At 37.8% G+C, this 23,090-nt stretch overlaps 1 long non-coding RNA gene across 1 annotated transcript; it reads right to left on the bottom strand.

Annotated features, from left to right (window-relative positions):
• Positions 1 to 1,647: 1,647 nt before the first annotated feature.
• On the bottom strand, positions 1,648 to 20,533 carry LOC130849595 (uncharacterized). The gene is made up of 3 exons (XR_009052768.1): positions 20,408 to 20,533; positions 1,814 to 1,895; positions 1,648 to 1,685 (listed from the first exon to the last, which is right to left on the bottom strand). It is a non-coding gene; the product is annotated as an uncharacterized LOC130849595 (long non-coding RNA).
• Positions 20,534 to 23,090: the final 2,557 nt, after the last annotated feature.

Raw genomic sequence — 23,090 nt, 5'->3', positions numbered from 1 at the left:
AATTGTAGAATTAGAAAGTCTAAGAAAAATAAAAACTGTACAAGAAAGTCATGGTTCAAATATGAAGTGATACTAAGACATGGCACGGTTTGAGGCAACTGGTGGAATATAAATGTACTTGATGATGTACCTACATTCTAGAAACATTCTCCTTTGAGAGTTCCAGTAATCATGATATTAGATTCATGAAAGGCAAATGTAACCCTGGCACATGACTTGGCACTGCACTAACAATATTTACATGGTGATAATAATTTAAATGCTGATTATTGGTTTTGAAACTTTAAAGTGAACCTATGGAGAAAAAAATAGAAGAGTTTGTTTTGGTTATAGATCAGACCAAAAATGTTAACTACTGAAAATGTTACAAAAAAAAAAAAAAGACAATGGTGAGAAAAGATGGAGGAAGGGTTAGGGTTACCTATATAAAAGAGAGTAAAATAATGAACTAATGTTGATGAAACAAAAAGTAGAATTACAGGTATGACATTTATTGATAGCAAATTAACTAATAGAAAAACTAAGTATAATACAACTAACAAACACTGAGAAGATAAAGTGGGTGAGACAAAAGAGTAATTTGTGAGCTAGTCAATAGCTATTGTCTAGAGTTGAATGTGGAGAACATTTGCTGTGTTTTGATTGGCCAGTATCTGATTCTCCCTCCTATGTCTGGTGAATATTTCTCTACATGCCTCTCACCATCAATACTTGCTTTCCCAGTTTCCTATGCAGCTAGCACATGGACATGTGATCTAGGCTCAGTCAGTACTGCCTAGGAGCTAGTGACACCAAGAAGCAGAGATGGTGAAGAATCCATTCTGCAGTGGCGGCATTTAGTGACCAGGGCAATGCCAGTTGACGCATCCAGGTTCAGGAGTGGCAGTGTGCCCTTACCAGTGGTTTGACTTTGCCTACAGTTCTAGTTGCCAAGTTTCACTTTGTTCCTATTCACATTAAGAGCTTAGTTCTCTAGGCTTCTTGGCAACTCTATGAGTTACTCAGTATCCTTTCAATAAATTCCTTTTCCATTAAATCAGTCAGAGCCAGTTTTCTTTGCTTACAGCCAAGAACTCTGATTAGTCCACGATAAATCAAGAAATAGATGTGTGAGAATATTACTTGAGGAAGCATTGGAAACCAGCGTCAACAATGGTTAGCACATGCAGTTCCTTTAGCTTGCATGTAATAAATCTTCCTGAATTCCACTTCCCTTGCTTTGTATAGAAAATGCCTACTCATCCTCCAAGTCTCAGATATCATTTCCTCTCCAAAGCCTTTCCTTGTCCCTTTCACATGTGCATCCCAAGTCATAGCACTCATCTGCATTGTAATGGACTCTTTGTTTGTCCTTATTGTCCAATATCCTAAAAGTTCCTTGGCTGAAGGGACCATGCCGTGTTTACCATTATGCCTAGCACATAGTGGGTATTTTCAATGAACATTTGTTGAATACACAGAAGTTATGAAGGAGTTTTAATGACTTTTCTTCTAGATCATCTAACTTATAAATGAAAAGCCTGTTAACAGGGTGAAAAACATACCTTCAACACTTGAGTCAGTCTGACTTCCTGAAGATGATGTAGAAGAAGGAAACACACAGTCATCTGAAGAATGAGATGATGATCTATGTTGGGATTGGTGGTGGTTTTGCTTTTGCTTTTTTTTCTTTTGTTTGTGTTTACCTTAGAATGATATAAAATGTAACACAGTTATCCTCTCAAATATTAGCAACAAATGAGAGAGAAACAAAATAACTTATAAAATGTACTTGAAATTACACAAAAGATCTTAAAGCAAGTAAAATTCCCACCTCCATTTCTGCTGGTCCCAGCATCTTCAGAACTTGTGTGTGTGGACTTCTTATCCATGTCTATAAAACCTACCTGCCATGTCTGTAAAACAAAAATGTTGACAAATTACTAGAGAATTTAAAAAGCAAAGTGATGGTTTTTGGACAAAAGAAATAGAAACAATGTTTCATATTCTGACCGAAAGAAGGTAAGATAGTAGTTATCCACCACATGGTTTTATATTTTTATTAAACAGTAACCTCTTATACACCTAATTTGAGGATCTGTCAACACAACAAAAATCAAATATGTATTTCCATAACCTTGGTAAAAATCTCATGAAGATTCTTTCAAAATAAGCACCCTGTTTTAGTTGAACTTCGCTTTACAGTCTGAAAGAACAAGAATTTAGTATTAATGTGGTGGTACTCTGGGATCACATTGTGTCAAGCTGGTTTTTTCACTGATAAAGGCTATAAACTGAATTGTACTCTCCAAAATTCATTTATTGAAGCTCTAACCCCCAATGTGACTATATTTAGAGATAGTGTCCTGAAGTCATATTAAAGTGATAGTTAATAAAAATTAATAAATTTGTAACAGGAAAAATAAAAGGGTATCCAAAAGCAAACATGATTCAATAAACATCTGAAAACCAGAAAGCAGATGCAAGTGTGTCAACATGAGAAACTAAGAGTGGTGTAGTTTGTGATCCTTGAGAAAGACATTACAGTAGGAGTGGTCTGCCAAGCAGAACCTGGAACAGGCACTGTGAGAGAGACTACGGAGGATGGGAATAAGAAGCAGTGCTGAAAACAGGAGGGTTATTGAAGATCTGTTTGTACCATGATACAACCCAGTGATTACTCTCCAGCAAAAATTCAAAGGACTGTTTAAAGAAAATGAATGAAGCATGGGGAGCTCCAGAGCAGCAAATACAAGTTTTGATGCCTCAGAGTAATGCTTTCTTGAATCTCGTTTTTGGTTGTGTTCCTAACAAAATAGCCAGCTTCCTGTCACCCTACCTTCCTTAATAATATTAAACATTATATAAGAGTTTGATATATCCTAGGCATTGTTCTAAGCACTTTACGTGTATTACATTTTAATACTTACAACAAAAAAAATAAAGAATATATCATTCCATTTTTTTTCATAGGAGAGAGTGTTCAAATACTTGCCCAAGATCACATAGCTAGTAAGTGGCAAAGTTTTAAAAGTAAAGCCTGAAGTTAACAGTCTTCATCCATATATAAAAAGTTTTGTCATCCTTCTTATTCCCTCATTCTTCAATGTGAATGCACAACCAAAGAGCACCAGATATTTGAAGAAAATATACAGCATAATAAAATCCAAGATAAACAGAGAAACAATCAAGATAAAAAAGAGGGCTTTTAAAAATTATGATCTGTTCTTTCAGAGAAGTTTAGGAGATATTGCACTCATAAGACAAAAACAGGATGCTGAGAAAGAAGCACTCTGAAAATAAGAACATTCTTCTTAGTCAAAAATATTATTCAGAAGTTAAAAACTTAAAAGAGGGCATTAAAGATAAAATCAGTTTAGAAAAGTTAGAAAAAAGATAAGAATCACAGAGAATAAAATCCAAGAGGCCAAATATATAAACAATAATAATTTCAGAAAGAAGAGAAAATGGAGGAGAGGAAATGAAAAATTTAAAAATTTCTCAGAGCTAAACAGAAAAAGAACCCTTCAAATTGAAAGACCCACTGTTAAAGAAGATCAAAGGAAAAAACTCAGCGACTTCCCTGTTAGTCCAGTGGGCAAGATTCAGCACTCCCAATGCAGGGGGCCCGGGTTCGATCCCTGGTGGGGGAACTAGATCCCACATACATGCCACAACTAAGCATTTGCATGCCACAACTAATAAGTCTGCATGCTGCAATTAAAAGATCCTGCATGCCACAATGAAGATCCTGATTGCTCCAACTAAGACACAGTGCAGCCAAAATAATAAATAAATAACTGTATGTTTAAAAAACTAACCAAAAACATTCTATACTTAGACACATCATGTAAAATTTTCAAGAGATGTTCCCAAACACAGGGAAAGTGGTCACAAGGAAAGATTCAAGCTAGCATCAACCTTTTCACCAATGCTGAATGCTAAGACATATTGAAAAAAGATCTTTACAGTTCTGGGGAAAATTACTTTAAACATAGAATTCTATATTCAGTTAAGTTATCAAGAAATAGGCAGGTAAAATCAGATCATGCAAATATTTGGAAGGTTTATCTCACATGTATACTTTCTGAGAAGTTACTTGAGTATGTGCTTCAGCAAAACAAGAGTGAAAACAAAGAAAGGAGAAGGTGAGGAAAACAAAAGTATGGAAAGCCCCAGAAATTCAAAGGAAAAAGTAAAATCTTAGGAAAAAACTAAATTCAAAGGACTGAAAAGCAATTGGCCCAATTTAGAACAAAATGTTAATGGGTTCTAATAAAAACATTGTCAAGAATTAGTTAATGCTAGCAACATTTTTCTAGAAACGGATTCTTGGACCTTAAGAGAAATATAATCCAAGCACATTACTAAGACTTTCAGTGAACAATATTTACAAAGTTAAAGTAATATAAATTTTTTTAAAATTGGTTTCAACTTATAAATTCAACTTGTATAGGAAAATATGGATGTTTTAATCATAGTTATACAATATAAAGTAATTTATCCATTTATAATGCTATAAATATAAAGTTACAGCTGACAGAACATGCAAGGTGAAGGGAGAGAAAAGGTAGAGGGAAAGGTAGGAGTGCTAATATCCTACAAAGTCAAGAGATACTGATAAAACTTGCTGGAATAAGAAATATGTGATTAAGTATATTGCTTAAGATTATAAGGGTAAACAATACAGTAAATAAAAACTATTTTAAAACTATCAAATCCAGGGAGAAGGCAGCTAGCAGAAGTGAAGGGTGATATAAGTCCTCATCTATCATAGCAGAAAGTCAGAGGTTAACATCTCAATTTGATTAACTGAGAAAGAACAATATAAGCATATTATTTAGAGATCTAATTGTAATCACCAAAGAAACTAAACATAGAAAAATTTAAAGCATTTGTTTCTGGGGAGCTGGATCTAGAATGAGAAGAAAGCAAGTGGGATGGAGACTGGTTTTTTTGTTTTAAACTACAAACCCGTCCACACTCCTTGGTCTTTTAATCATGTGCAAGCATTATACTGCTGAATGTTTCAAAATTAAAAACAATACACACACACACACACATATATATGAGGGTGAGTCAAAAATTATCCGCACTAGATTATCTTAAAACCTCTATAAATTCTACAGCCATTGTGGGGATAATTTTTGACTCACCCTTGTGTGTGTGTGTGTGTGTAAGGAGTGAATGGTAAGGAAGGAAATAGAGACAATAAACAATGATACTTTACCATGAAAGCAGAAAAATGGTATAGTGGTTGGAGGAATTATTGAGGTCAAGTGTAGGATTTTAAAAAGGGATTCTAAACTAACTAGGGTTTGTGGGGTTTTTTAACAAAATTTTCTTTTAAATTTACAGACAGAAAAAATTTGGGTGTATGTGTGTATGAGTTTTAGTACGTGCATAGATTCTTTAACAACCATTATACAGAGCAATTTGAATATCCCAAAATATCTTTGCAGTCAGACCCTCTTCTTACCCTTAACCCCTGGCAATCATGATGTGTTCTCTGTCCCTTTAGTTTTGCCCTTCCCAGATTTCCCTTTCATATTAATATAATCATATAATATGTAACCATTTGAGATTAGCTTCCTTTGCTTAAGATACCACACTCGCGATTCATCCAAGTTATTGCATATCCAAATCATTTGTTCCTTTTTGTTTCTGAACAATATTCCACCATATGAATGGACCATAATGTGCTTCCATTTGCCCACTGAAGGACATTTAGTTCGTGTAGTTTCTCTTGTTAAATTTGTTAATATGGCAGATTACACTGATTTTCAAATGTTGAGCCAGCTTTGATTTGAAACAGTTTGGACAATCACAAATAATGATACTATGAATACTTGGGTACAGATTTTTTTTAAGCTCTTTGTTGGAAGATAATTGCTTTACACTCTTGTACCAGCTTTTGAGGTACACCAAAGTGAATCAGCTATATTTATACATATATCCCCATATCCCCTCCCTCCCACGACTCCCTCTCGCTCTCCTTCTCCTGACCCTCTAAGGCATCACCCATCATCAAGTTGATCTCCCTTTGTTATACAGCAACTTCCCACTAGCTATCTATTTTACAGTTGGTAGTGTATCTATTCTATGCTACTCTCTCAATTCGTCCCAGCTTCCCCTTTGCCGCCTGTCCCCCCAACACCGTGTCCTCCAGTCCATTCTCTGCATCTGCATCCTTATTCCTGCCCTGTCACTGGGTTCATCAGTATTTTTTTTTTTTTTTTTTAGATTCCATATATATAAGTTAGCACACAGTATTTGTTTTTCTCTTTCTGGCTTACTTCACTCTGTATGACAGACTCTATGTCTATCCACCTCATTATATACAGCTCCATTTCATTCCTCTTTATGGCTGAGTAATATTCCATTGTATATATATGCCACATCTTCTGTATCCATTCATTTGTTGATGGGCATTTAGGTTACTTCCATGTCCTGGCTATTGTAAAGAGTGCTGCAATAAACATTATGGTACATGTTTCTTTTCCGATTATGGTTTTCTTTGGGTATATGCCCAGGAGTGGGATTACTTGATCATATGGTAGTTCTATTTGTAGTTTTTCAAGGAACCTCCAAATTGTTTTCCATAGTGGCTGTACCAACTTACAGTCCCACCAACAGTGCAGGAGAGTTCCCTTTCCTCCACACCCTCTCCAACGTTTATTGTTTCCAGATTTTTCAATGATGGCCATTCTGACTAGTGTGAGGTGATACCTCATTGTGGCTTTGACTTGCATTTCTCTGATGATGAGTGATGTTGAGCATCTTTTCATGTGTCTGTTGGCCATCTGTATGTCTTCTTTGGAGAAATGTCTATTTAGGTCTTCCGCCCATTTGTGGATTGGGTTATTTGCTTTTTTGATATTAAGCTGCATGAGCTGCTTGTATATTTTGGAGATTAATCCTTTGTCCATTGCTTCATTGGCAAGTATTTTCTCCCATTCTGAGGGTTGCTTTCTAGTCTTGTTTATGGTTTCTTTTGCTGTGCAAAAGCTTTTAAGTTTCATGAGGTCTCATTTGTTTATTCTTGATTTTATTTCCTTTATTCTAGGAGGTGGGTCAAAAAGGATCTTGCTTTGATGGATGTCATAGAGTGTTCCACCTATGTTTTCCTCTAGGAGGTTTATAGTATATATGCCCTTACATTTAGGTCTTTAATCCATTTTGAGTTTATTTTTATGTATGGTGTTAGGAGTGTTCTAATTTCATCCTTTTACATGCTGCTGTCCAATTTTCCCAGCACCACTTATTGAAGAGGCTTTTTTCCATTGTATATTCTTGCCTCCTTTGTCAAAGATAAGGTGCTTATATGTACTTGGGTTTATCTCTGAGTTCTCTATTCTGTTCCATTGATCTTCCTTTCTATTTTTGTGCCAGTACCATATTGTCTTGATCACTATGGCCTTGTAGTATAGTTTGAAGTCAGGAAGCCTAATTCTGCCAACTCCATCTTTCCTTCTCAAGATTGCTTTGGCTATTCGGGGTCTTTTTCATTTCCATACAAATCGTAAGATTTCTTGTTCTAGTTCTGTGGAAAATGCCATTGGTAATTTGATAGGGATTGCGTTAAATCTGTAAATTGCTTTGGGTAAGATAGTCATTTTCACAATGTTGATGCTCCCAATCCAGGAACATGGTATGTCTCTCCATCTGTTTGTATCGTCTTTGATTTCTTTCATCAGTGTCTTATAGTTTTCTGCATACAGGTCTTTTGCCTCCTTAGGCAGGTTTATTCCTAGGTATTTTATTCTTTTTGTTGCAATGGTAAATGGCAGAGTTTCCTTAATTTCTCTTTCTACTTTTTCGTTGTTAGTGTATAGGAATGCAACTGATTTCTGTGCATTAATTTTGTATCCTTCTACTTTACTGAATTCAGTGATTAGTGTAGTGCTAGCAGTTTTCTGGTAGAGTCTTTAGGGTTTTCTATGTATAATATCATGTCATCTGCAAAGAGTGACAATTTTACTTCTTTTCCAATTTGGATTCCTTTTATTTCTTCTCTGATTGCTGTGGCTAAAACTTTCAAAACTATGTTGAATAATAATGGTGAGAGTGGACACCCTTGTCTTGTTACTGTTCTTAGAGGGAATTCTTTCAGTTTTTCCCCATTGAGAATGATGCTGGCTTTTGGTTTCTCATGTATGGCTTTTATTATGTTGAGGTAATTTCCTTCTATGCCCATTTTCTGGAGAGCTTTTATCATAAATGGATGTTGAATTTTGTCAAAAGCTTTTCTCGCATCTATTGAGATTATCATATGGTTTTTATCCTTCAATTTGTTGATATGATGTATCACATTGGTTGATTTGCATATATTGAAGAATCCTTGCATCCCATGGATAAACTCCACTTGATCATGGTGTGTGATCTTTTTAATGTGCTGTTGGATTCTGTTAGCTAGTATTTTTGCATCTATATTCATCAGTGATATTGGTCTGTAATTTTCTTTTTTTGTGACATCTTTGTCTGGTTTTGGTATTGGGGTGATGGTGGCCTTGTAGAATGAGTTTGGGAGTGTTCCTCCTTCTGCTATATTTTGGAAGAGTTTGAGAAGGATAGGTGTTAGCTCTTCTCTAAATGTTTCATAGAATTTGGCTGTGAATCCATCTGGCCCTGGGCTTTTGTTTGTTGGGAGATTTTTAATCACAGTCTCAATTTCAGTGCTTATGATTGGACTGTTCATATTTTCTATTTCTTCCTGGTTCATCTTGGAAGATTGTACTTTTTAAAGAATTTATCCATTTCTTCAAGGTTATTGAATTTATTGGCATATAATTGCTTATAGTAGTCTCTCATGATCTTTTGTATTTCTGTGGTGTCAGTTGTTACTTCTTTTTCATTTCTAATTCTGTTGATTTGCATCTTCTCCCTTTTTTTCCTGATGAGTCTGGCTAATGGTTTAGCAATTTTGTTTATCTTCTCAAAGAACCAGCTTTTAGTTCCATGGATCTTTGCTATTGTTTCCTTCCTTTCTTTTTCATTTATTTCTGATCTGATCTTTATGATTTCTTTCCTTCTGCTCACTTTGGGGTTTCTTTGTTCTTCTTTCTTTGTTTTAGGTGTAAGGTTAGGTTGTTTATTCGATATTTTTCTTCTGTCTTGAGGTAGGACTGTATTGCTATAAACTTCCCTCTTAGAACTGCTTTTGCTGCATCCCATAGGTTTTGGGTGGTTGTGTTTTCATTGTCATTTGTTTCTAGGTATTTTTTGATTTCCTCTTTGATTTCTTTAGTGATTTCTTGGTTGTTTAATAGCATATTGTTTAGCCTCCATGTGTTTGTATTTTTTATAGTGTTTTTCCTGTAATTGATATCTAGTGTCATGGTGTTGTGGTCAGAGAAGATGCTTGATATGATTTCAATTTTCTTGAATTTACCAAGGTTTGATTTGTGACCCAAGATGTGATCTATCCTGGAAAATGTTCCGTGTGCACTTGAGAAGAAAATGTATTCTGTAGTTTTGGGCTGGAATGTCCTATAAATATCAATTAAGTTGAGATGGTCTCATGTGTCATTTAAAGCTTGTGTGTCCTTATTTATTTTCTGTTTGGATGATCTGTGCATTGATGTAAGTGGGGTGTTCAAGTCTCCTACTATTATTGTGTTACTGTTGATTTCCCTTTTTATGGCTGTTAGCATTTGCCTTATGTATTGACATGCTCCTATGTTGAGTGCAGAGATATTTACAATTGTTATATGTTCTTCTTGGATGGATCCCTTGATCATTATGTAGTGTCCTTCCTTGTCTCTTGTAATAGTCTTTACTTTCAAGTCTAATTTGTCTGATATGAGTATTGCTACTCCAGCTTTCTTTTGACTTCCATTTGCATGGAATATCTTTTTCTATCCCTTTACTTTCAGTCTATGTGTGTCCCTTGGTCTGAAGTGGGCTTCTTGTAGGCAGCATATAGAAGGGTCTTGTTTTTGTATCCATTCAGCCAGTCTCTGTCTTTTGGTTGCAGCATTTAATCCACTTACATTTAAGGTGATTATTGACATGTATGTTCAGATTACCATTTTCTTAATTGCTTTGGATTTGTTTGTGTAGGTCTTTTCCTTCTCTTGTGTTTTCTATCTAGAAAAATTCCTTTAGCAATTGTTGAAAGGCTGGTATGGTGGTGTTGAATTCTCTTAACTTTTGCTTGTCTGGAAAGCTTTTGATTTCTCCATCAAATCTGAATGAGATTCTTGCTGGGTAGAGTACTCTTGGCTGTAGGTTTTTCTCTTTCAGGACTTTCAGTATATCCTGCCATTCCCTTCTGGCCTGCAGAGTTTCTGTAGAAAGGTCAGCTGTTATCCTTATGGGTTTTCCCTTATATGTTATTTGTTGCTTTTCTCCTGCTGCTTTCAATATTTTTTCTTTGTGTTTAATTTTCGTTAGTTTGATTAATATATGCCTCAGTGTATTTCTCCTTGGGTTTATTCTGTATGGGACTCTCTGAGCTTCTCGGACTTGATTATTTCCTTTCCTGTGTTGGGGAAGTTTTCCACTGTAACCTCTTCAAATATTTTCTCAGACCCTTTCTGTCTTTCTTCTTCTTCTGGGATGCCTATGATTCAAATGTTGGTGTGCTTAATGTTGTCACCAAGGTCTCTGAGACTGTCTTCCATTCTTTTTATTCTTTTTCCTCTTTCCTGCTCTGTGGCAGTTATTTCCCCCATTCTATCTTCCAACTCACTTATTCATTCTCCTGACTGTTATTCTGCTGTTTATACTATATAGAGTATTTTTAATTTTGGTTATTTTGTTGTCCATTACTCTTTGTTTGCTCTTTAGTTCTTCTGAGTCCTTATGTTTCTTGTATTTTCTGTATTTTGTTATTGAGATTTTGGTTCATCTTTACTATCATTACTCTGAATTCTTTTTCAGGCAATTTTCCTATTTCCTTTTCATTTATTTGGTCTTGTCTGTTTGTGTGTGTTTGTTTGTTTTTCCTGCTCCTTTGCCTGCATGGTGTTTCTTTGTTTTCTCATTTTGTCTAATTTATAGGATTTGCTGTCTCATTCCCTATGCTGCCTAGTGGTAATTCCTCTTGTTTCTGCCCTCTGCCCCCTATGGTGGGGTTTGTCCAGTGTCTTGAGTAGGCGTCCTGGTGAGGGGGTCTGGTGTCTGCTTTCCAGTGTGTGGCTCTGTGTCTCTTCTCTCTGATGAGTAGGGCTGTGTCAGGTGATGTGTTTTAGGGTATCTGTGAGGTTAATATGGCTCTAGGTAGTGTTTGTGCTGATGAGTGGGTTTGTGTTCCTGTCTTGTTTGTAGTTTGGTGTGAGGTGTCCAGCACTGGCAGTTGCAGATAGTCGGACGAAGCCGAGTCTTAGACTCTGATACAGGACTCTGTGAGAGTCCTCTGCAATTAATCTTCCCTGTGTCTGCGGACTCCCTAGTAGTCTAGCATCCTGGATTCAGTGCTCCCTCCCCAGACCCTCCTACTTGACTTCTGATGGAGTAGTCCAGACTTCAGAGGTTGCTTGTCCCAGTTATGTTGGGATCTTTGCAGTCCTTTCTGGTGTCCGAGGTCATTTGCTGGTGTTCAGCTGGTTCTCTGTGGGAATTATCGTGTCTTTTGGTGTATTCCTGATGCATCTGTGGAGAGGGATGCATTCCACGTCCTTCTACTTTGCCGCCATCTTTCTTCTCCCTTAGATACAGATTTTTGTGTAAACATAAGTGTCTATTTCTCTAGGATAAACATTTAGAAGTGGAATTGCTGGGTTACATGGTAAATGTATACTTAATTTTATAAGAAACTGCACAACTCTTCTCCAGAGTGGCTGTACAGTAATGTATGAATGTTTCCATTTCTCCACATTTTTGCCAGAACTTGGTATTATTTTTTTAATCAATTCTAATAGGTCTGTAATGTTGCCTGTCATTTTAATTTGCATTTCCCAAACGATTGATGATATTGAACATCTTTTCATGTGCTTTTTTGCCATCTGTATTATATCTTTTTTAGTGAAGTGTTTGTTCAACTTTTCCACATTTTTTATTGTTGTTTGTTTTCATGTTAGGAATACATAAATTTCTTTATATATTCTGGATAAAAATCCTTTGTTAAGTACGTGGTTTGCAAATATTTTCTCCCAATATGCCTTGTCTTTCATTCACTTCGTAGTGTCCATCATATAGCTGTAGATTTTAATCTTTTTATTTTTATTGGGGTATAGTTGCTTTCTCATGGTGTGTTAGTTTCTTCTGTATAGCAGAATGAATCAGCTATAATGTATACATATATCCCCTCTTCTTTTTTTTATTTCCTTCTCATTTAGATCACCACGGAACACTGAGTAGAGTTCCCTGTGCTATACAGTAGGCTGTCATTAGTTATCTATTTTATACATAGTATCAATAGTGTGTATATGTCAGTCCCAATCTCACAGTTCATCCCACCTCCCCTTCCCCCTTGGTATCCATATGTTTGTTTTCTATGTCCATGTCCCTCTTTCTGCTTTGCAAATAAGTTCCAGATTTTAATTTTTATACAGTCCAAGTTATCAATTTTTTTCCTTTAGAGATAGTGCTTTTGGTGTTGTATGTAAGAACTCTGCCTAATCCAAGGTCACAAAGATTTTCTCCTAGTGTTTTTCTCAAGAGTTTTACTTTTACTCTTACTTTACTCTCTTAGGTCTATGGTCCATTTCGCATTAATTTTATATATGGTGAGAGACGTAGATCAAGGTTCACTTTTCACATATGGATATCTGTTTTTCCAGCACCATGTATTGAAATGGCTGTCCTTTCTCCACTGAACTGTATTTGCGCCTCTCTCAGAAATCAATTGGTCACAGGCACACCAAAATTACAACTATTTATAGATCAACTATTGATGAGAAAAACAAGAAGACTAGGAGAAAAAGTCTTCTACAACTAAAGATATAAAGAAGGAACCACAGAGAGATGGGCAGGAGGGCCAGAGACGCAGTATAGTTAAGACTCATACCCCTGGGTGGGTGACTTACAAATGGGAAGATAATTACAAGACAGAGGTTCTCCCCAAGGAGTGAGTGGTCTAAGCCCCACATCAGGCCCCCCGGCCCAGGCGACCTGCACCAGGAAGATGAGTCCCCAGAACGTTTGGCTCTGAAGGCCAGTAGGGCTTCCTTTCAAGACAGCTAGAGACTGTGGGAAATAGAGGTTCCACTCTTTTTTTTTTAATTTATTTATTGGCTGTGTTGGGTCTTCACTGCTGCAGACGGGCTTTCTCTAGTTGCTGCAAGCAGGGCTACTCTTCATTGTGGTGCGCAGGCTCCTCATTGTAGTGGCTTCTCTTGTTGTGAAGCATGGGCCCTAGGCACATGGGCTTCAATAGTTGCGGCACATGGGCTCAGTAGTTGTGGCTCACGGGCTCTAGAGCACAGGCTCAATAGTTGTGGTGCACGTGCTTAGTTGCTCCATGGCATGTGCAATCTTCCCAGGGCAGGGCTCGAACCCGCATCCTCTGCATTGGCAGGCAGATTCTTTACCACTGCGCCACCTAGGAAGTCCGAGGTTCCACTCTTAAAGGGCGCACACAAAATCTCACACACTCCGATACCCAGGGCAGAAATAGTAATTTGAAAGGAGCCTGGGTCAGACCTACCTGCTCATCTTGGAGAGCCTCCCAGAGAGGCAGGAAGCAGCTGGAGTTCATCCTGGGGACACAGACACTGGCAGCAGCTATTTTTGAGAGTTCATCCTACCATGTGGACACTGATACTGGCAAGCATCATTTTGGAATCCTCCCTCTAGCCTATTAGTACCAGGACCTGGCCCTACCCACCAGCCTTTCTGCACCAGTAGGGGGACACCTCAGGCCAAGCAACTAGCTGGGTGAAGACACAGTGACTAGGAACTAACCACAGGAACCCTGAGTCCTGGTCCTGCCCATCAACAGGCTGAAATACCAACTCTGGAATGCCCAGGGCCCTGTAGCCGGAGACCCCAGAACCCAGCTCGACCCACATGTGGGCCAGGATGAGACCCAGGCTTATCCACGAGTGCATGGGCACCAGCCCTAAGATCCTGTGGGATCAGTTGGCAGATGCCAGCCCTGAGCCCTTACAGCCCTGCAGCCTGTGGTACCAGGACCCAGTCCACCCACCCGCAGGCCAGCACCAGTTCCAGGACCCCGTAGGCCATAGATCTACCCATCAGCAGGCCAATACCAGCTCTGGGACAACTTGGGCCCCTTAGCTAGCTGCTCTGGGATCCAGCCCCTTCCATCAGCAGCTGACACCAGCTCTGGGACCCATAGGGCTGTGTAGCCAGAGACCTGGGAACCTGGTTCTACTAACCAGTGAACTGGCATTAGCCCAGGCACCCCCTGGGCTCCAGCTCTGCCCACCAGCAAACCAATATGAGCTCTGGGACACCCCAGACCCCACAGCCAGACCTATCAGCAACTGCTTCCTCCAGCAGCAGGCCAACACTAGATCCAGGACTCCCAGCTCCGCAAACACCCAATCCAGAACCCAGCCCCACCAACCAGTGGCCTGCAGCCTCCACACAAGGCAGGGCCTGGCAACCAGGGGCCAGCCACCCTACCATACCACTGACAGTAGTCAGCCCACCATAGCAGAAGGACCCATGCAGCCCAAATAGGGGGCATCCCTAGAGCATACAGCTCTGGTAACCAGAGGGAAGTGTGCTGCTGGGGTACATAGGAAGTCTCCTATGAAAGGCCAATTCTCCAAAGTCAGGAAACTTAATGAACCCACCAGACACAAAGAAATAAAAACAAAATGAGGTGACAAAGGAATATGTTCAAAATGAAGTAACAAGAAAAAACCTCAGAAGAACTAAGTGAAGATAGGCAATCTACCCAATAGAGAGTTCAAGGTAATGACTGTAAAGATGTTCAAAGAACTTGGGAGAAAATTGGATGAGCAGGGTGAGAAGCTAGATGCTTTTAACAAAGAGTTAGAAAATATAAAGAATAACCAAATGGAGGTAAAGAATACAATAATTGAAATGAAAAATACACTAAGAGAGAATCAACAGTAGATTAGATGATACAGAGGAATGGATTAGCCAGTGGAAGACAGAGTAGTGGAAATCACTGAAGCTGAATAGAAAACAGAAAGAAAAAACAAAAAAAGTGAGGACAGTTTAAGAAACCTCTGGGACAACATCAAGAGTACTAACATTTACAGGCCAAAAAGGAGTGGCACAATACATTTAAAGAGATGAAAAGGAAAAGCTTACAACCAAGAATACTCTAGTCAATAAGGCTTTCATTCACATTTGATGGAGAGATCAAAAGTTTTACAGACATGCAAAAGCTAAGAGTTCAGCACCACCAAACCAGCTTTATAAGATATGTTAAAGGGACTTCTCTTAAGTGAAAAAGAAAAGGCCTGGAAACATGAAAATTGCAAAAGGAAAAATCTCATTAGTAAAGGTAGTAAATCAGCCATGTATAAAGCTAGTAGGAAGGTTAAAAGACAAAAGTAGTAAAATCATTTGCAATAAGTAGTTAAAGGATACACAAAACAAAAAGATGTAAAATATGATGTCAAAAACAGTACATATGGGCGGGGGGAGTAAAAATGTAGGGTTGTTAAAATTCATTTAAATGAGATCAGCAATTTAAAATAATCATAGATAGGTAGGTAGAACAGACAGAGATAGATTGTGATGTTAAGTGTAGGGAATATAGTCAATAACTGTAACATCTCTGTATGGTGACATTATAACTACACTTATCGTGATGATCATTTTAAAATGTATAAAATACCAAATCACTATGTTGTGTAACAGGGGCTAATATAGTGGTATAGGTCAATTATTCTTCAAAACCAGATAAACAAACTCTTAGAAAAAGAGACCTGATTTGTGGTTACCAGAGGTGGGAGTGGGGGGAGGGGGAATTTGATAAAAGTGGTCAGAGGGTAAAAACTTCCAATTATAAGATAAATAAGTACTAGGGATGTATTGTACAACATGATAATATGAGGGTGAGTCAAAAATTTTTCGCACTCTGGCTATAGAATTTATAGAAGTTTTAATATAACCAGAGTGCAGATAATTTTTGACTCACCCTCGTATAATTAATACCACTCTATGTTATATATGAAAGTTGTTAACGAGAGTAAATCCTGAGTTCTCATCACAAGAAAAAAATTTTTTTTCTATTTTTTAGAATTTTGTATCTATGTGAAATGATGTATGTTCACTAAATTTATTGTAATAACCATTTCATGATATGAGCCAAGTCATTATGCTATACACCTTCAACTTACACAGTGCTGTATATCAATTATATCTCAATAAAACTGGAAGAAGAAAAAAGACAGACCCTATAGATCTCCCTAGCCCCTTCCACCAGCAAGGAACACAGTGAGAAGTCAGCTGTCAGCCACATGCAACCAGGAAGAAGGTCTCACCATAACCCATCCATGATGGCACCCTGCTCTCAGACCTCTAGCCCCCAGAACTGTCAGAAATAAATGTTCATTATTTATGAAAAAAATCAATTGGTCATATTTGTGTGGGTCTATTTTTGTATTCTATTCTGTTCCATTGGTCTATGTGTCTATACTTTCACCAATATCACACTGTCTTGATTACTGTAGCTTTATAGTAGTCTTAAAATCAGATTGTTTGAATTCTTCAGCTTTGCTATTCATTTGCAAAATTGTTTTTTGCTATTGTTTCTTTTACCTTTCCTTATAACTTTAGAATCAACTATAACTACAAAAATTCTGTTTTGTTTTGGTTTTTTTTTTACTGCAATTGCATTAAATGCATAGGTCAATTTAAGGAGAATTGGCATCTTAATCATACTGATTCCTTTAAATCCATGAACACAGTATGGATGTTGATTTTTTTCAACAGTGTTTTATAGCTTTCAGCATATAGATCCTGCACATATTTTGTTAGGTTTAGACAGTACCTAGGTATTACACTTGGCAGGGAAGGGATCTGGTCAGTTTCCAATTGTTCATTGTTAGTGCAGAAATATGATTTATTTTTTTATATTAACCTTTTATCCTGCAACCTCCTAAATTCACTTATTAGCACTAAGAGTTTTATAGATTTCTTGAGATTTACCAGAGAATTATGCCACCTGAAAATAGGGATAATTTTATTCCTTCCTTTTCAACCAAAATGCCTTTTACTTTTCTTCCTTACTGCAATTGCTAGGACTTCTAGTAAAATATGAAATAGGAATAGTGAAAACATGCATACTTGTCTGGTTCCTAATTTGGGGGGTAGGAGACATTCAGTCTTTCACCATTTAGTATGATGTTAGCTCTAGGTTTTATAGATGCCTTTTACCAGATTCCCTGTTATTCCTAGTTCACTGAGTTGTTTTGTTTTGTTTTGTATTGAACATTGATATGAAGACAGCTACATCCTTTCTGAAACTTAATGTACACATTCCATTTGTTTGCTGTCTATAAAAGTGCAAAACTTTTTAAGATGGAAAAGCATAGAAAAATAGTGAGTGCCATCTCTTGGAGAGACTACCAAGACCATGTCAAGTGGTACTATCCATCCTCACTCTTCACCATCTCTCTACCATTTCAGCAATGTAGTTTCTTTGATGGTGAGCAAGCAAGACTGCTTGCTCAGAAAGTCCAAATCAGGCTGGGCAAAACACGGCTAGTCAGAAGCTCCAGTCACTGAGTCCTCTTATGAAGCAAGTCACACCAGCTAGTCCTCTGGGTCACAGATGGAGGTCATTTCTACAGCTATTGAAGAACCAATGACCTCTACGTGGATAAGACTCTGGGGCTCAAAGTATGATTTTTTCTCATTTTGGTTGAACTGAAAAAAAAAATGGTTTTTTCCTTAAGGAATAGAGATGAATTTGTCAGGTTCATGGTGCTGAATTTTTAAAATCATAGATGTTGAATTTTGTCAGGTGGTTTTTTGGTTTGTTTTGCACCTATTCATAGGATCAAGGAGTTTTTCTTGTTTAGTCTGTTAACATGGTAGATTACACTGATTTCAAATGTCAAACAAGCCTTGAACTCCTGGGATAAATGACACTCGGTCAAAGGTATTTTTCTTTCTACACGCAGTTGAATTCAATTCGCTAATTTTTTTTTTTTTTTTTTTGAGGAATTTTTCACCTTTGCTCATGAGGGATATTGACTTGGTTTTCTTTTTGTGCTGTTTTTATCTGGTTTTGGTATCAGCTAATGGTGGCTTCACAAAATGAGTGGGGAAGTTTTCCTTCCTCTTCTATCTTCTGGAAGAGCTTGTGTAAAATGGCTATTACTTTGTCCTTAAATGTTTGGTAAAACTCACCAGTGAAACTATATGGATCGGAGCTTCCTTTTTTTTTTTTTTTTTTTTTAAGGTTTTTAAATACCAATTCAGTTTCTTTAATAGTTATACAGCTATTTAGCCTATATATTTCTTCTTGAGTGAGTTTTGGTAGTTTTGATAGTGGTCCATTTCATCTGAGTTGTTGAATTTATGAGTATAGAGCTGTTTGTAGAATTCTCTTATTATGCTTTTTGGTGTCCATCATCAGTAGTGATATCTTCTCTTAGAGTGTGTATATTATAGGAATGACCTAGCATAATAAAAAAAGAAAAACTGAAGACAAAGTAGAGAATGGATGTATCTGCAGCTGTACAAACCTCAAACCTTGTTATCATTGACTCCTTTCTGTCTTTATCCACTTCCATAGATACCAAGTCCTCTTGACTTGTCTTTGCCAATGTTTCTTGCAATTTCCCCCCATTCCCATTACTGGTTGGCATTGTCCTTTAGTATCTCCTGAACTACCTAAATTATTCTACCTGCCACCTAACTATTCGCACTGCCTTTCTCCACTTTAATTCATCCTTCATACTGCTGCCAGACTTCTTAAACCCCCAATGGTTCCACACTGCTGACAAGATAAAGGCCCTCCACAGCTGGCTTAGCCTTGCCTTTTGAACTTCAGTTCATTTTATATCCCAAAGTCAAGGTTGTTTTTTTGTTTGTTTCTTTGTTTTTAACATGTAGGCTTTGGAGGGAAGAGGTGGGTCACGAATCTCCTAAAAACTGAGCACAAAACGATGTATGAATGTGAATTTTATTTCCAGAGCAAAGGCTACAGTCATTATCAGATGTTCAGACTGCTAAGAAAAATCTTCAACCTAATTCCCATCTCTACTATAATGTAACAAGAACACACTATATAGCCGCTCCAACAGTTCCCACTTCAGTACACAGTGAACAATCATATCTCTGAATTTAGAGTCACACAATTTTAATAAGCTCCCCTAACTTTAATATTTTACAGATGAGGAAACAAGTCTAGCACTTAAACTCTTTTGTCCAAAGTTATTTCTGTAGAATCTGTTTTCTGTGCAAGTGAGTGTTTATCTGCTATTTTCTTGGTGTTTTTAGGAATAAATGTCACATGTCTCCTTGAGGTCAGGAACTAAACCTCTTTGAAACTGCAATTATCTTTATTGTCTCACAAAAATTAGCTGCTCAAGTGTTTGCTGAGAACAGTCATAACGATAATGACAGTCATACTGAGGCAGGGAAGAGGGCTGATCAGAGTACATACTGGATTGGGTACATTTTTAAGGAGGCAGAAGCACACCCTGGGGATGCAAAATATTACTAAGCTCAGAGCTTAGATATCTGATAAAATGAACACCCAAGGGTCTGCATGAAACAAAGCAATGAAAAAGTTCCTAGAAGTCAGATTTCCATAAATAGGGATCTTCTAGGCAGCATTCAGAAAAAATTCCTCAGGAGAAGCAATTAAAAGGGGGGGGGGGGGTGCCCAGGATTTCGGAAAGAGGAAGGGGTGATTGCGCCAGCTTTGGAGCGAGCTACACAATGGATTCAAATTTTAACTCCATCCCACGCAAACTGTTACCTCGAGCAAATTAACTTTTCTGTGCCTCAGTTTCCTCATTTGTTATCTACTTAAGGACTGTCGCGATGATTAAATAAAATAATGCGTGTCAAACGCTTAGGTCAGTGTCCTACTCTTAAGGCATTCTTTCGTTCACTGTGGCGCTTATTTAATGAGAAGGGGCTTTTTAGTGGGGAGGAGGGGCGCTGCGCTGAGAGGGCTGGTCCTTGGTAACCGATTTTCCCTGGAAGAGGGAAGATTCTCAAGCAGAAAGTAAGGGTATATCCCCGAGGCAGGTGAGGAAGAAGTGATGGAGCATTCCCGCGGTGTGTAACTGCGGGGCCGTCACTGTGGCAGGACAAGGAAGGGCCGAGACGAGGGGCTGACCAAAAACATCCTCCAGAGCATAAGTGACAGGTCGGCATCCGTTTAAGATTAACGAAGGGCTCACGAGAAAGGGCACATCTTCTGGGGAAACTTCGAGCGCTGGGAGCGGCGACGGACAGACGTGGCGTAACCCGAACGCCGGGGAGGGAATTAATAGGGGCATTACGGGACGGGGGAAGAAAATGCCGGCGCGGCCTCTTTCTAGCCGCAACTCCGACTGGGACCGTCACTTACTGGAAACTGCGGGGGAAACGACCTTTCTGGGTGGGCTCAGCAGCCCCGGCCCGACGGTGCTGAGGAACCACGGTGGCCAAGGCCGCGGAGCCCGGCGCCCGACCGCGCGTTCTTGCGCTGGGTACGACCCGCGGGGTCTCCGGGCGCGTACGCGTCAGCCGGCCGGAAACGCCCCGCCCACGACACAAAGCGGGGCGGAGCCGATGTGGCTCTTCCGGCCGCGCGGCTTTCCGCGGGGGATGTGGTTACCCGGGTGGCCTCCAGTCACGGTTTGACTCATTGCAGAGCTTTTCCACGCACATCACGAACCTCATACCAGGGTCAGATTCTGTGACAGGTTGTCACCAAATAGCAGCGTTTTCCTGGAACTTATTTGAGATTCCATTTGATATTCTGTTCATAGGTTGTCGCCAAATGGTAAACTATTATCGTACCCTAGGATAATTTGGTTTTTTGGTATATTGATCCATCCGGTCACCTCGCCGAACCTTTGTATTCTTAATAATTCTCTTGGGTTTTGTCGGTGAGCATTCACGTGTAAATAACAATTTTGGCTTTTTCCAGGAATCCAGTATAGCGCTGTATAGTAGCCTCAAGGATGCTTAATTTTTTCCAGATATTATTTGGATTGTATCCTACGTTTCGTTCATAATGTTTTCTGAAGGTTTGTGGTAGATACCTCTTTAAAAAGTTAAAGCCCCTTGGTTCTTTTCCTAGATTGTCGAATTGTTTTATTGTTTCTTAAAATCAGAAATGGGTATTGAGGCTTACCAAATCCATTACTCTACAATAATAGAACGACAATAACAGATTTTCTAATGTTGAGCCATCCTTGCAATCCTAGTATGTGTTCTTCTGTTACATTGCTGGATGCAATTTGCTGCGTATGTAATTTAGGATTTTCGTGTTTATTTTCATAAGTGAGACTGGCTTATGGTTTTCTTTAGTTGTCTAGTTTTGATATCAGTTTCTGTTAGGTCTCAAAATGAATCAGGCAAGTTAACTTTTTACATGACCTGGAATATACATAGCATATGAATTATCTGTTAGGTTTTGAAGAACTCATCTTTAAAGCCATCTGGATGTTGTGCTTTTTAAGAGATAAATTTCTTTTTCCTAGAAAAGTATCCATTTAATCTACATTTTCAAATTTAGTATGAAATTTTCCATGGTATTATTAACATTTTTTGATCTCATATTCTTAATTCATCCTTATTTATATATATTTTATTTATATCAGACTTATTTTTTTATTTATATAAATAATAATTATTTTTTACTTTGTTGATAACCTCTATCTTAGAAGTTTTTTCTCTTTCATTGATGTATGCTTTCATTAGGTTCTTCTTATTTCTTTGGTTTGTTTTTTTCTGCAGAATCTTGAGTTGAAAGCTTATTTTCTTTAAAATGTGTAATATGAAATACTACAAACATTTATAAAGTTACAGGGAATAATATAATAAACACTTACATGCCAGCCACCTAACTACTGCTTTTTAGCATTTTTTCCATATTTGCTTCAGATTTTAGTATTACCTATTCAGTTAGAGCCCCCTGTGAACCCTTCTGCAATCTCATTCTCCCTTTCTTCTTCCCCAAAGGTAACTCTTCCCCTGGATGTGGTATCTGTCATTCCCATGAGAGCTTTAACACATGCTACGAGGGTGAGTCAAAAATTATCCACACTCCAGTTATATTAAAACTTCTATAAATTCTACAGCCAGAGTGCTGATAATTTTTGACTCACCCTCAAAAAAATATATATATATACACATACACATATATATACATACATATATATACATATACACATACATATATATACATACATATATATATAACTATTTAAGTAACGTATAGTATTGTTTCATGTTTTTTAAACCTAACATAAATGATGCCATTGTGTAACTTTGTTTTGCCACCAAAATTATATTTGTGAAAGTTATCTGTGCTGATTCATGTAATTCTAGTTTTTTCATCTTAAGTGCTTAATAGTATTCCACTGTCTGATTATAAAGCAATTTATCCATTCTCCTTTTGCTAGTAATTTAATGATTCCTGATTTTTGCAGTTATGGGGTGAGTTAAATCTTGTACACATCTTATTAGGCACATGGCAAGAATTTTCGGATATATGTCTAGAAATGGAATTGCAAGGTGGAAGGATTTGCACAATTCAACTTTGATATTGCCAAATTGTTCTCCAGTGCTGGTATCAACTTACCCTTCCACCAGCAACGTGGCAGAGTTTCCATTGCTCCACATCCATGTCATGCCTCATTTGTTTGGGGTTCCCCCCCAAGTTTTTTGCTATTATAGACAATGCTGGCAGTAAACTCTGTTGTATGTGTTTTCTGGTACACTTGCGCAAGAATGCCTCTGAATATATACCTAGTAAAGGAGTTGTTAGCTCTGCTTTGTTTTAGATGAATATTTAAAAGCATATACGTGTCCCCCGTATTTGAGATATTTCCTCTTTTAATAGTGAAATTTCACTCATTCTTATTTATGTGTTTGGGTTTGATTCTAATTTGTTTTTTGTATATATCATGCTTCCTGTGGTTTTCTTCTCTTTACTATCTTTGGTTTGATAAAATTTCTTTTCCCAATTTTTTTTCTCTAGTGGTTTGGAAGTTATGCATTCAATCTTTATTCCAGTGGTTACTCTTATTCTAACTCATTTA

This window comes from Hippopotamus amphibius, chromosome 3 (genome assembly GCF_030028045.1).
Source record: "Hippopotamus amphibius kiboko isolate mHipAmp2 chromosome 3, mHipAmp2.hap2, whole genome shotgun sequence".
Taxonomy (NCBI): domain Eukaryota; kingdom Metazoa; phylum Chordata; class Mammalia; order Artiodactyla; family Hippopotamidae; genus Hippopotamus; species Hippopotamus amphibius.
This window is presented reverse-complemented; position numbering and strand designations above follow the sequence as displayed.